At 33.5% G+C, this 13,226-nt stretch overlaps 1 pseudogene; it reads left to right on the top strand.

Moving 5' to 3' along the window:
• The first annotated feature begins 3,911 nt into the window (after positions 1-3,911).
• Positions 3,912-7,670, top strand: LOC136210501 (peptidyl-prolyl cis-trans isomerase CYP28, chloroplastic-like; annotated as a pseudogene).
• The last annotated feature ends 5,556 nt before the right edge of the window (positions 7,671-13,226 follow it).

Raw genomic sequence — 13,226 nt, forward strand, 5'->3', positions numbered from 1 at the left:
GATTACATCATAAATAATAATAATAAAATTCTTTAATTAAACATAAAAATTCACGCATCCAAAACGAAGAAATTAAATTGTTATAATATTATTTAACATTAAAATAAATACAAATCACACGAGTATTCCATATGTTAGCCAATCTTTATCACCATCTATTTTAATGTGAAGATGTGAGTGATTATATATATATATATATATATATATATAAGATTGTAAAAATCACGACGTGACTATCATTGAAGATTCGTCATGGCTTAGTTGAGGGTTAATTGGGAATTAAACAAATTTATATTTTTTATTTGTAAATCAACAAAAATTAGTATATAAATTGAATTAAAATATGTATTATACTATCTAAAAATATGTATATTTGTAACATGTATCTTTACAAATGTGTAAACATCAATATTTCAATAATAATATCATTGAAACAACTCAAACAAATAAAATATAATTTTCAGAAGTAATATAATTCACTAAAAGTTATTAAAAATATCCTTAATAAACACAATTAACGAATAACCATGTGACAATGTTCAAAAGTGAATTATAATAAAGCAAAAAGAAAAACGCTTTTGTTCATCGTCGGTTGGACGGTGTCCAGACGTCTAAAAAATGCACAATAGCCAAAAACGCCAAGAGGGAAAATTGTGACGAATTCTCGATTTTGACATTTTAATCGACCTTATTTTTGAACAGTGATATATATATATATATATATATATATATATATATATATATAGTAAAACCTTTATAAATTAATAATGTTGGGACCGTGAAATTTTATTAATTTATAGAGTGATTTTAAAATTCAATTGAGGATGAAGCTGAGAATGATTCGGTACTTTTGGAACCAGTCACAAGAAATGAAGCAATTATAGCATCAACCACTCTTTATAAATTTTTGTTACAGATGACAATGGTACACAAGAACTTTTGAATGCACTGAGAATAGTTAGATATGAAATTCAACTAGATTTAAATTTTAAGAAAAATCAAAATACTATAGAGTCATATTTTGCTAAATTATCTTAAGTGTATATATATATATATATATATATATATATATATATATATATATATATATATATACACACATACTTGGCACATGTATTTGAGAAATTATTAATTTATAGAGATAATAAAACAATGTATTTATAAAAGGTTGTTCCAAACAATTATTATCTTATTAATTTATTAAAATTGATCATTTTTTGAACTGGTCCAAGTCAAGACCAGAAGAAATTATTATTTTAAGGAAAAATTACAAAATTGGGTGAAATAGGAGACTCATTTACATATTTAGCCCATTTACACAACCCATTACCTATCTAGACTATTTTTTTGTAACTTTTCCAAAATACCCTTAATATATATATAACACTTAGAAATTTTTTAGTCTTTCTTCTTTTTCCCTTCCATCTCACTTCGCATATTTCGCAATATGCGAAGTATGCGAAGACAATATTTGGTTCAGAGCATGATTTTAATTCGCATATTTCGCAATATGTGAAGCATGCGAAGACAATATGAATTCGCAGAATAACTTTCATTTTCACAGATTTCAAAATATGTGAAGTAAAAGACGTGTTTTTAAGCAGTATTATCTTCGCATACTTCGCATATTGCGAAATATGCGAAGTGGTATATAACAAAAAAAAAAGTATCACAACAAGGGTGTAACAATAATTCTAACATTAAAATCATAATATTATCAAAATATACAACAAGATTGCAATAATAACAACATTAAAATTACAACATTATCTAAATTTACAACAAGAATGCAATAATAATTCAAAACCTAAACCCTAAATACTAGAAGCGAAGAAAAATCGGCGGAATAATCGTCCTTTTGAGATGATAAATGGAATCCAAAATTTATGGTGATTTTTCTTTTCTTTTCAGAAAAGAATCCAAGAAAAATCGGCAAGTTCCCACCCCACCTCCCCTACATCCTAGTACACCGCCTTCTTGAAAGGGATGTTATGTATTTGATAGCTCCGTATTTTATAGTGTTTTTAGGATTAATTTAGTTTGTTTTAATTAACTTTTAGTTAAGTGTCTGTATTAATTTGATAGTTTTTAGTTAAAATTAGTATTTTCCATTATTTATGACATTTTCTATATTTTCAGGTATTTAGAGGGCTATTTGAGCATTTTCGAACCAGACCCAGGCCTTTTGGAGCATTTTCGGATAATTCAGGGACCGTCGGAGCACTTTTGGGATTCGTTAGGGACCATAAGAGCAAATTTCGAAAGCCCATGGACCAAAACAGAGAAAAACCGGATGTTCTGCCCCATTCTAGCACATGTCTCGACGAGACAGCCATCGTCTCGATGAGACAGTCCCTGTCTCGACGAGACGAGGCGCTGAAATGCGCGAATCTGCCCCAGAATCCACTAAAACACATTGAAATTGCCTATTTTTCCCCCGGAGACATTAGGGTTTCTCCCTAACTCTATAAATAGGGAGCTAATCTTCATTATTCGGGGGGATTTTTAGATTTTAATAATAGAGCCGTCATAATGTAGATTTATATTTCAGAATAGTTCTTTGTCCTTTTTGCTTTTTAGATTAGTTTTCAATTCTGTCTTTCCTTTTGAAGAACAATTAATAGGAGAAGCTTGATCTTCTACTTTGTAATCGGAATCGACAAAGCGGGTTTTAGATTTCTATCTCTCCCTCTTATCTTTTACTTTTATGATCTATTGAAGATGGTTTCCATTATTCCTATTGTCCTATTATTATGATTAGTTTGTCTATGAACTGATCCCCATCCAATTTAGGATTGGGATGAAATTGATTGTATGAATATGTATGATTGGGGATCTAGGGCCTTTGATTGATTAGTTTGTGCATGCTTAATGCCTTGAAATTGTCAGGAATAGGATTATTGTTAGAATGAGACTCGATGACGATCAACTAGCCTGCTTTATGTATATATTGTGCCTAATGCCTATAACCTGACAAAGATAGGATTATAGATAGATAAGAACCTAACCATGGAATTATCTATGCTGAACCTGTGTAAACCTGACCTCGCTAGAGACCACTAGGAGTGCGGCTTCCTAGCTGGGCTACGGCTTTAGCCTTAGTTGCCAAAGAACCTGAATGCATGTGAATAGGTTAGATAAATCTTGTACACATTTGTCTTTTTTATTTGGGCAATTACCGTCAATCATTGGTAAAACTTAAATCTGAACTCCCTAAACCCATACATAGGATTTAATCAAATGATTCCTCAGCCTAGATTGTGTCTTCCATTAATCCACCTTCTACCCTATTAATTGTTCGCATTATTTTGTTACCTTATTGCTTTCAATTCAATTAATTAATTAATTAGACAGAACCCAAACTATCATTCAACCCTCTAAACAATTAGATCACTCTAGGTAGATTTACTAATGATAACAAATAGTCTTTGTGGTCCTATTAACTGTTATATATTTTACGAGCATCTAGTTTTTGGTGCCGTTGCCAGGGACTATTTCGTTTATAATTAGATTAAATTTGTCGGGGACTATTTCCTTTATAATTAGATTAAATCTAGGGTTAATACACATATTTGCCCTTATATTATTATGAAAAAACAGATATACCCTTATATCAAATAAACCCACAAAATTATCCTTAAATTTTTCTAAAACCTGCAATTATACCCTAATCTAACGGACTTATTTATTTAGTATACACGGCGTGATCCACATCACCATCTGAGAATGTAGACCCCATTTGTTTGGATTCTATACAGTAGTTTTGAGGAAAAAAATAAAAAAAAAATTATAGTTCATTGATACTTGCAGTTACACGTCATTTTATCTCAACTGAAAATGTAGACCCCATTTTCTTTCACAGCTCTTCCCGTCTCTCTTCCTTCCTCAATGAATCATGTCCATCCACTTCCATGGCTTCACCTGCAACCCCTCCACCGTCGCCGCCTCTTCTTCCACTCCACCTCCACCACCACCCCTCTTCCCACACCACTTGACACTACCATAACCGACAGTGTTTTCATGACTTCTCCTACTGCCCCAATTACTTCCGCTCCTACCGTACTCTCTCCGATAACATTTCCACACTATGTATTGAATCTGCTCCTCTTCACCGCGTCGTCCTCGGCCTTTACGGCCATCTTGTCCCCATCACTGTCTCTAATTTCAAGACCATGTGCACCTCCTCCTATAAGAACACTCTCGTCCATAAAACGACCAATTTTTTCTTACCGGCCACCAAGGGAGAGGTTAGACCGCCGGTGGGCTTGATGCGAAACACAGAGACGGTTGATCCTAAGGCCTTCAAGCTACTGCATTCAAGGCCAGGCCTTGTTTCGTTGAATTTATCGGAAAATGATGATGAGGATGATATTAAACTTGATCCAGATTACAGGAATGTGGAGTTCTTTATCACTACTGGCCCTGATCCTTGTCTAGATTTGGATAGCAAGAACATTGTGTTTGGCATTGTGCTTGAAGGTGAGTTTAAGTGCTTTTTTTCCTTTTTCCACTTTATGTGTTCGGGTAAAGTTTTTAGGGGATGTTTATGGGATGACGGTGTTTATGCTAAATATCTAATTCTGTTAGGTTAGGGTATAATCGTAGGTTTGTGAAAAATTTAAGGATAGTTTTATGAATTTATTTGATGCAAGGGTATATCTGTTTTTCCGTGATAATATAGGGGCAAATATGTATATTAACCCTTAAATCTATAAATACCCGACAACAACACTATCAAGTTTTTGGCGCCGTTGCCGGGGACTATTTCGTTTATAATTAGATTAAATTTGTCAGGGACTATTTTGTTTATAATTAGATTAAATTTATAAATACCCGACAACACCACCATCAAGTTTTTGGCGCCGTTGCCGGGGAATATTTCGTTTATAGTTAGATTAAATTTGCTGGGGACTATTTCGTTTATAATTAAATTAAATCTATAAATACCCGACAACACCACCATCAAGTTTTTGGCGTCATTGCCGGGGACTATTTCGATTATAATCTATGTAAATTGAATAGGTTGTAATAATTGTTTAGATTTGTATATATTAAATAAAAAATATATATATATTTTTGGGTTTTTCGCTTCGTCTCGTCGAGACACAAAAAATTTTTTTTTTTTAAAAAGATAAATAAAAGAATTCTCGTCTCGTCAAGACACTTTCATCTCGACGAGACGAACCAAAAAAATTTTTTTTTTAGAAATAAAAAAAATTAAACTTTTTTCCTTTTCTTTTGCTTTCTCTATTCTTACGTTTGTTTTCTTTTTTTCTATTAGGAGAACCCTCTAATCGGAATACTTCCCGACGCCGGATTGATTTTCAGGACTTTCGCTTGGATTTGAACAATTTAGCATCGGACAAGCGGGGTTGGATTGACAGCCACCCCTGAGGGAGTTTTTCTATCCTATTTCTTTTCTGCACTTTATGTTTTGCTTTTATGCATTGTTGGAAGTAAATGCATGTTGTAAGTGTGGGGAGGAGGTAATAGGATATGATGTTTTTTGATTCTGCCATTTGCATGTTTTTAATTTTTTTTAAAATTTTCTATATTAGGTTGCATGTTTTTGTTTTAATTTTAGGATTTCGTTCTTTATGTTTTTGTTTGCTTTTTATTTTAATTCTAGGAATAAAAAGAATCTTAGGCAGTTGAATTTGATACATTTAGCTACCCCGATAATACAGTTGACAAAGCGCTTACAAATTTACACATTCTAAATGAAATTGATGCATGCGAAAGATTTTGAACAACGTTTGAGTTTGAACAATGTTTGCCTAAAATAGACATGGAACGAAATGTTAGTTGAGGCCAGGATTGATACAAATAACCCTTAAATTGTGAGTTAGAGCCATAAAGATCAATATTTTTAGACTCATAATTAGGAACAATTGATCTCTTAGGTGTGAGATAACATTTATTGTCTTTGAGCTCATAGGAATTGCATCCAATACTGGTTGAATTTTGTGTTTTTATTAAACTTGAAATGATTAGGCAACCTGGGTATATCCCTTTGTGAAATTTAGCCTATTTCTTTGTTTAGCCAAAATCCCTTAACAAATCCACTAGATAAGCCCCTTTGAGCCTATATTTACCCCTTTCTTTGATCACCCTGTTACAAACCTTAGCCTTCTTAAATATCATTTCTCACCCAAGTTAATTGACTCAATTTATTTTTGATAAAAACTTAGACACACATATCCTTCAAATTCCCGCTAGCAATCATTAAAAGGTTGTAATTTTAATAGAAGAAGCAACCTTTACCCATTTGAATTTCACTCTTTTTCCCCCCTATTCAAAAGAAAAAAATGGTTAAAAATCAAATAAATAAATAAATAAATTATAGAGGAAAAGATAAAAGACGTGTTTATATTTCTAGTTGCTTCCCGAATACTTCATTGAATCACAAAAACAACTGTGAGCTTAAACCTTCTTATACATAGCGGAAAACGTGTCCCTTTTGGATTCTGATTTGCTTGAGGACAAGCAAGATTTAAGTGTGGGGAGGTGGTTGATAGCTCCCTAATTTATAGCGAAAAATGTGTCATTCTTGCAAAAATCTTAACTATTTGAGTCATTAACTTTTTGCCTATAAATTCCCTTTTTTCCTACCCCAACCTTTAGCCCATGTTACAACCCTTTAAAAACCTATGACCTTGTTTAATTTTAATGCATTAATTTTGACCGGATGGATGATGCAATCCCAACGTGACCACTTTGTGCAATAAATGTAGAGCGTTTACAAAAAAAAAAATTACACCCAAAGACTTGAGCGTTAGAGTGACCACTTGTGGGCTATCAATTTTAGTTCTCTTCTTTCGTTTTCATGAAGTGTTGATCGATAAAACAAATTAATCAGTTTTGGAGACTTGTGTGAGGTTCATTATATTTTTAATTGCAAAATGAGTAGTCCGAACTGTTGTGGATAATAAAGTGCAGTAGATTCTTGTTTTTGTACGGGAGCTATTTGTTGATTTTTCGTTGTTTTGGATTCTGTCTTGCTTTAGGACAAGCAAGATTCAAGTGTGGGGATGTTGATAGCTCCCTATTTTATAGTGTTTTTAAGATTAATTTAGTTTGTTTTAATTAGCTTTTAGTTAAGTTTGTGCATTAATTTGATAGTTTTTAGTTAAAATTAGTATTTTCCATTATTTATGGCATTTTCTGTATTTTCAGGTATTTTGAGGGCTATTTGAGCATTTCTGAACCAAACTTAGGCCTTTTGGAGCATTTCCGGATAATTCAGGGACCGTCGGAGCACTTTTGGGATTCGTCAGGGACCATTAGAGTAAATTTCGTAAGCCCAAGGACCAAAACGGAGAAAAACTGGAAGTTCTGCCCTATTCTGGCACCTGTCTGGACGAGACGAGGCGCTGAAATGCGCGAATCTGCCCCAGAATCCACTAAAACACATGGAAATTGCCTATTTTGCCCCCGGAGACATTATGGTTTCTCCCTAACTCTATAAATAGGGAGCTAATATTCGGGGGGATTTTTAGATTTTAATAATAGAGCCATCATAATGTAGATTTATATTTCAGAATAGTTCTTTTTCCTTTTTGCTTTTTAGATTAGTTTTCAATTCTGTCTTTCCTTTTGAAGAACAATTGATGGGAGAAGCTTGATTTTCTACTTTGTAATCGGAATCGACAAAGCGGGTTTTAGATTTCTATCTCTCCCTCTTATCTTTTACTTTTATGATCTATTGAAGATGGTTTCTATTATTCCTATTGTCCTATTATTATGATTAGTTTGTCTATGAACTGATCCCCATCTAATTTGGGATGTGGATGAAATTGATTGTATGAATATGTATGATTGGGGATCTAGGGCCTTTGATTGATCAGTTTGTGCATGCTTAATGCCTTGAAATTGTCAGGAATAGGATTGTTGCTAGAATGAGACTCGATGACGATCAACTAGCCTGCTTTATGTATATATTGTGCCTAATGCCTATAACCTGACAAAGATAGGATTATAGATAGATAAGAACCTGACCATGGAATTATCCATGCTGAACCTGTGTAAACCTGACCTCGCTAGAGACCACTAGGAGTGCGGCTTCCTAGCTGGGCTACGGCTTTAGCCTTAGTTGCCAAAGAACCTAATGCTTTGCATAACCTAGGGTATATGCCTAATCAAGCCGTCACCCGAATGCATGTGAATAGGTTAGATAAATCTTGTACACATTTGTCTTTTTTATTTGGGCAATTACCGTCAATCACTGGTAAAACTTAAATCTGAACTCCCTAAACCCATACATAGGATTTAATCAAATGATTCCTCAGCCTAGATTGTGTCTTCCATTAATCCACCTTCTACCCTATTAATTGTTCGCACTATTTTGTTACCTTATTGCTTTCAATTCAATTAGTTAATTAGACAAAACCCAAATTATCATTCAACCCTCTAAGAAATTATATCACTCTATGTAGATTTACTAATTATAACAAATAGTCTTTGTGGTTCGATCTCGTGCTTAGCACAATATTACTTGTTACGATATGATACATTTGTCCAATTAACTGTTATATATTTTACGAGCATCCAGTTTTTGGCGCCGTTGCTGGGGACTATTTCGTTTATAATTAGATTAAATTTGTCGGGGACTATTTCCTTTTTAATTAGATTAAATCTATAAATACCCGACAACACCACCATCAAGTTTTTGGCGCCGTTGCCGGAGACTATTTCGTTTATAATTAGATTAAATTTGTCGGGGACTATTTCATTTATAATTAGATTAAATCTATAAATACCCGACAACACCACCATCAAGTTTTTGGCGCCGTTGCGGGGACTATTTCGTTTATAATTAGATTAAATTTATCGGGGACTATTTCGTTTATAATTAGATTAAATCTATAAATACCCGACAACACCACCATCAATTTTTTGGCTCCATAGCCGGGGAATATTTCGATTATAATCTATGTAAATTGAATAGGTTGAAATAATTGTTTAGATTTGTATATATTAAATAAAAAAATATATATTTTTTTGGGTTTTTCGTCTCGTCTCGTCGAGACACGAAAAACAAATTATTTTTTTTTAAAAAAAGATAAATAAAAAAATTCTCGTCTCGTCAAGACACTGTTCATCTCGACGAGACAGGCCAAAAAAAAAATTTTTATAAAAACAAAAAAAATTAAAGTTTTTTTCTTTTCTTTTGCTTTCTCTATTTTTACGTTTGTTTTCTTTTTTCCTATTGGCAGAACCCTCTAATCGGAATACTCCCCGACGCCGGATTGATTTTCAGGACTTTCGCTTGGATTTGAACAATTTAGCATCAGACATTCGGGGTTGGATTGACAGCCACCCCTGAAGGAGTTTTTCTATCCTATTTCTTTTCTGCACTTTATGTTTTGCTTTTATGCATTGATGGAAGTAAATGCATGTTGTAAGTGTGGGGAGCAGGTAATAGGATAGGATGATTTTTGATTCTGCCATTTGCATGTTTTTAATTTTTTTTAAATTTTTCTATATTAGGTTGCATGTTTTTGTTTTAATTTTAGGATTTCGTTCTTTATGTTTTTGTTTGCTTTTTATTTTAATTCTAGGAATAAAAAGAATCCTAGGCAGTTGAATTTGATACATTTAGCTATCCCGACAATACAATTGACAAAGCGCTTAAAAATTTACACATTCTAAATGAAATTGATGCATGCGAAAATTTTTGAACAACGTTTGAGTCTCCAAAGAGTATTGTTTGCCTAAAATTGACATGGAACGGAACGTTAGTTAAGGCTAGAATTGATACAAATAACCCTTAAATTGTGAGTTAGAGCTATAAAGATCAATATTTTTAGACTCATAATTAGGAACAATTGATCTCTTAGATGTGAGAGCTCATAGGAATTGCATCCAATACTGGTTGAATTTTATGTTTTTATTAAATTTGAAATGATTAGGCGACCTAGGTATATACCTTTGTGAAATTTAGCCTATTTCTTTGTTTAGCCAAAATCTCTTAACAAATCCACTAGATAAGCCCCTTTGAGCCTGTATTTACCCCTTTCTTTGATCACCCTGTTACAAACCTTAGCCTTCTTAAATATCCTTTCTCACCCAAGTTAATTTGACTGAATTTATTTTTGATAAAAACTTAGACACATATATCCTTCAAATTCCCGCTAACAATCATTAAAAGAAAAAAATGGTTAAAAACTGGTTAAAAAAATTATTCCCGCTAGCAATAATTTAATTTTAATAGAAGAATCAACCTTTACCCATTTGAATTTCACTCTTTTCCCCCCTATTCAAAAGAAAAAAAATGGTTAAAAACCAAATAAAATAAATAAATTATAGAGGAAAAGATAAAAGACGTGTTTATATTTCTAGTTGCTTCCCCAATACTTCATTGGATCACAAAAACAACCTTGAGCTTAAACCTTCTTATACATAGCGAAAAATGTGTCCCTTTTGGATTCTGACTTGCTTGAGGACAAGCAAGATTTAAGTGTGGGGAGGTGGTTGATAGCTCCCTAATTTATAGCGAAAAATGTGTCCTTCTTGCAATAATCTTAACTATTTGAGTCATTAACTGTTTGCCTATAAATTCCCTTTTTCATTCCCCAACCTTTAGCCCATGTTACAACCCTTTAAAGACCTATGATCTTGTTTAATTTTAATGCATTAATTTTGACCGGATGGATGATGCAATCCCAACGTGACCACTTTATGCAATAAATGTAGAGCGTTTACAAAAAAAAAATTACACCCAAACACTTGAGCGTTAGAGTGACCACTTATGAGCTATCAATTTTAGTTCTCTTCTTTCGTTTTCATGAAGTGTTGATCGATAAAACAAATTAATCAGTTTTGGAGACTCGTCTGAGGTTCATTATATTTTTAATTGCAAAATGAGTAGTCTGAACTGTTGTGGATAATAAAGTGCAGTAGATTCTTGTTTTTGTACGGGAGCTATTTGATGATTTTTCATTGTTTTGGATTCTGTCTTGCTTGAGAACAAGCAAGATTCAAGTGTGGGGATGTTGATAGCTCCCTATTTTATAGTGTTTTTAGGATTAATTTAGTTTGTTTTAATTAGCTTTTTGGTTAAGTTTCTGTATTAATTTGATAGTTTTTAGTTAAAATTAGTATTTTCCATTATTTATGGCATTTTCTGTATTTTCAGGTATTTTGAGGGCTATTTGAGCATTTCTGAACCAGACCCAGGCCTTTTGGAGCATTTCCGGATAATTCAGGGACCGTCGGAGCACTTTTGGGATTCGTCAGGGACCATTAGAGCAAATTTCGAAAGCCCAGGGACCAAAACGGAGAAAAATCGGAAGTTCTGTCCCATTCTAGCACCTGTCTCGACGAGATAGGTAAGTGTCTCGATAAGACAACCATCGTCTCGACGAGACAGCCCCTGTCTCGACGAGACGAGGCGCTGCAATGCGGGAATCTGCCCTAGAATCCACTAAAACACATTGGAATTGCCTATTTTGCCCCCGGAGGCATTTGGGTTTCTCCCTAACTCTATAAATAGGGAGCTAATCTTCATTATTCGGGGGGATTTTTAGATTTTAATAACAGAGCCGTCATAATGTAGATTTATATTTCAGAATAGTTCTTTTTCCTTTTTGCTTTTTAGATTAGTTTTCAATTCTGTCTTTCCTTTTGAAGAACAATTGATGGGAGAAGCTTGATCTTCTACTTTATAATCAGAATCGACAAAGCGGGTTAGATTTCTATCTCTCCCTCTTATCTTTTACTTTTATGATCTATTTAGGATGGTTTCCAGTATTCCTATTGTCCTATTGCTATGATTAGTTTGTTTATGAACTGATCCCCATCCAATTTGGGATGGGGATGAAATTGATTGTATGAATATGTATGATTAGGGATCGAGGGCCTTTGATTGATCAGTTTGTGCATGCTTAATGCCTTGAAATTGTCAGGAATAGGATTATTGCTAGAATGAGTCTCAATGACGATCAACTAGCCTGCTTTATGTATATATTGTGCCTAATGCCTATAACCTGACAAAGATAGGATTATAGATAGATAAGAACCTGACCATGGAATTATCTATGCTGAACCTGTGTAAATCTGGCCTCGCTAGAGACCACTAGGAGTGCGGCTTCCTAGCTGGGCTACGGCGTTAGCCTTAGTTGTCAAAGAACCTAATGCTTTTCATGACCTAGGGTATATGCCTAATCAAGCCGTCACCCGAATGCATGTGAATAGGTTAGATAAATCTTGTACACATTTGTCTTTTTTATTAGGGCAATTACCGTCAATCACTGGTAAAACTTAAATCTGAACTCCCTAAACCCATCCATAGGATTTAATCCAAGGATTCGTCAGCCTAGATTGTGCCTTCTATTAATCCACCTTCTACCCTGTTAATTGTTCGCTTTATTTTGTTACCTTATTGCTTTCAATTCAATTAGTTAATTAGACAAAACTCAAACTATCATTCAACCCTCTAAACAATTAGATCACTCTAGGTAGATTTACTAATTATAAAAAATAGTTTGTGGTTCGATCTCGTGCTTAGCACAATATTACTTGTTGCGATAGTATACACTTGTCCTATTAACTGCTACATATTTTACGAGCTTCAGTATTCAACTACCTTCACAAAAATTAAGTCGTGTTAGCAAGAAGAAGGATGATTTGGCTTCACGAAAGAAGATTTTGCGAAGTCTGCGAAGAGAAATGTGCAAGAAAGAAGACGATTTTACTTTGCAAAAGAAGATTCTGCGAAGTCTGCAAAGAGAAATGTAACAAAAAAAGGACAATTTTACTTCGCGAAACCAGATTACGCGAAGTGTGTGAAGGTAAAAATCATGAACATTTCCTCGCAGACCTTCGCAAAAATCATCTAGCGAAGTGATTTTCTTAAAAAAAAACAAAGAGAAAACAGTAGGTACTTACATTTTTTCCGCCTTTATCATTAAAATCATCAATAACCATATGATAAACACAGAAAAACAATCAAAATAACGTCGAATAACGATGTCTTCGATCCGCACAAGAAGAAAGAAACCAAGAGACGAGAAGAAACAGGAAGATGAAGAACCATGACTTAATTTTCTAGAAATAGGAATATCAGAAATCAAGAGAAAAAGAGAGGAAGAAGAGAAAAAGATATGGTGATGAAGAAATTGGTGGAGATTTATAAAAGGTTGTTCCAAACAATTATTATCTTATTAATTTCTTAAAATTAATCATTTTTTGAACTGGCCCAAGTCAAGACCAAAAGAAATTATTAT

The sequence above is a fragment of the Euphorbia lathyris genome, chromosome 1, assembly GCF_963576675.1.
Source record: "Euphorbia lathyris chromosome 1, ddEupLath1.1, whole genome shotgun sequence".
Taxonomy (NCBI): Eukaryota; Viridiplantae; Streptophyta; class Magnoliopsida; order Malpighiales; family Euphorbiaceae; genus Euphorbia; species Euphorbia lathyris.